The following is a 2,162-nucleotide window of genomic DNA, read 5'->3' on the forward strand; positions in this document are numbered from 1 at the left end:
TTTAAGCTACCTGTAACTTACAGCAATTTGGCAAAGTATGCTTTTGTGAACAAAAATTGAAACATTTACTTTAAGTACCTACCTGATCCCTCCAGAATTTAGAAATATTCATGAAAATTTTTATTTTCATGGCAATATAGTTATTTTCCTAGTTAATTTCAGTAAGAATCTGCTCTGTTTTCTCAGGATAAAATTGGAAATATTAGTTATATTTTTTCACTGGGATACCATATTTGACAAGTGCATAGAATGAATCTATAGGTACTGTAGACAAAGTCTGAAGTATGCTTTGGTTTGGCTTCATGGCCTCAAGAGGTTGTTAATAATCCAAGCCAATGGATTTGATTTTCTATTAAAAGTTCCAGCAAAGCAACATTTAATAGAGCCTATGTGGTCAATTGTTATTCTTGCTGTACTTATATAAATAAACAGCCCAAGTTTGATGAGACTAAGCTTATTTTGCAAACAAAGTACTTTTACTCTGATTATCTTTGGTAGAAATGGGGGTGACTGTAGAGCAGGGGTCCCCAATCCCTGGCTCCCCTGTTAGCAACCGGGCCACACAGCAGGAGGTGAGCAGCAGACGAGCGAGTATTACCGCCTGAGCTCCGCTTCCATCAGACCATCAGCAGCATTAAAGTCTCATAGGAGGCCAGGCTTGGTGGCTCATGCCTATAATCCCAGCACTTTGGGAGGCCAAGCTGGGGGGATTGAGGTCAGGGGTTCAAGACCAACTTTGCCAACATGGTGAAGCCCCATCTCTACTAAAAATACAAAAATTAGCCAGGTGTGGTGGTGCACACCTATAATCCCAGATACTTAGGAGACTGAGGCAGTATTCCCTTGAACCCTGGAGGCAGAAGTTGCAGTGAGCCAAGATTAAGTCACTGCACTCCAGCCTGGGTGACAGAGTGAGGCTCCATCTCAAAAACAAAAACAAAAAATTCTTATAGAAGTGGGAACCCTATTGTGAACTTCACATGTGAGGGATCTAGGTTTCTTGCTCCTCATGAAAATCTAATGCTTGATGATCTGAGGTGAAAGTTTAATTCCAAAACTATCCCCTCCACCCCCACCCTGGTCTATGGAAAAATTGTCTTCCACAAAAAGGTTGGAGACCACTGCTATTGAGAGAAAAACTATGTTTCCAAGGAAAGCTATAGTATATCTGTTATTACTGTGTATCCCTGTTCCTTGTTCTCAAGTTTTTATCATCTACCTGTAGACTAAACTAGATTCTGAATTATTCTAGTTTCCTCCAATATGTGGCTACAACTCTCCAACTAAAAATGAGAACTACTCTGTTCCCAAAGTCCTACAAGCAGAAGCTGGACAACTCAATATAAATTTTAAAGGACAAGTCTTATTACTGATCTGTGGGCCAAAAAGAGATTTCACCAAAATGCATGATGCCATAACCAGAGACAATCAAACTGCAAATCCAGATGAGAAGCTGGACCGGGCCTGGTGGCTTACACCTGTAATCTCAACACTCTGGGAGGCTGAGGTAGGCAGATCACTTGAGGTTAGGAGTTCAAGACCAGCCTAGCCAACATCTCAGCTCACTACAACCTTTGCCTCTCAGGCTCAAGTGATTCTCCTGCCTCAGCCTCCCAAGTAACTGGGACTACAGGCACCTGCCACCACACCTGGCTAATTTTTTGTATTTTTAGTAGAAACAGTGTTTCACCATGTTGGCCAGGCTGGTCTTGAACTCGTGACCTCAGGTGATCCACCTGCCTCAACCTCCCAAAGTGCTGGGATTACAGGTGTGAGCCACTGTGCCCAGTCTCATGATCTGTTTTATAAAGTAAGACTTCTAGTGCTCAGCTTCAGTAGCACATATACTAAAACAATTAGAACAATACAGAGAAGATTAGCATGGCCCCTGTACAAGGATGACATGCAAATTCTTGAAGCATTCCATATTTTTGTAAAAAAGACTTCTAGATCCACTTGTTCTCACTTCTTGCCTTAATTTATCCCAGTCATGGGATGCTAGATTACCTACTAGCTGAACAGGAAGGAGTCTGTGTAGTTGCTGATACTTCTCGTTGCACATAGGTAAATATATCAAGTATTGTAGAGACTCAGCTATTAAAAATTAACATCTACTTGGTTAAAACAGGCAGACTCATCATCTAGCTCATTCTTAGATATGT

At 41.3% G+C, this 2,162-nt stretch overlaps 1 non-coding gene across 1 annotated transcript; it reads left to right on the top strand.

Moving 5' to 3' along the window:
- The first annotated feature begins 1,822 nt into the window (after positions 1-1,822).
- Positions 1,823-1,933, top strand: LOC116274244. The gene has a single exon (XR_004182881.1). It is a non-coding gene; the product is annotated as a U6 spliceosomal RNA (small nuclear RNA).
- The last annotated feature ends 229 nt before the right edge of the window (positions 1,934-2,162 follow it).

Source organism: Papio anubis, chromosome 3 (genome assembly GCF_008728515.1).
Source record: "Papio anubis isolate 15944 chromosome 3, Panubis1.0, whole genome shotgun sequence".
In the NCBI taxonomy this organism is placed as follows: domain Eukaryota; kingdom Metazoa; phylum Chordata; class Mammalia; order Primates; family Cercopithecidae; genus Papio; species Papio anubis.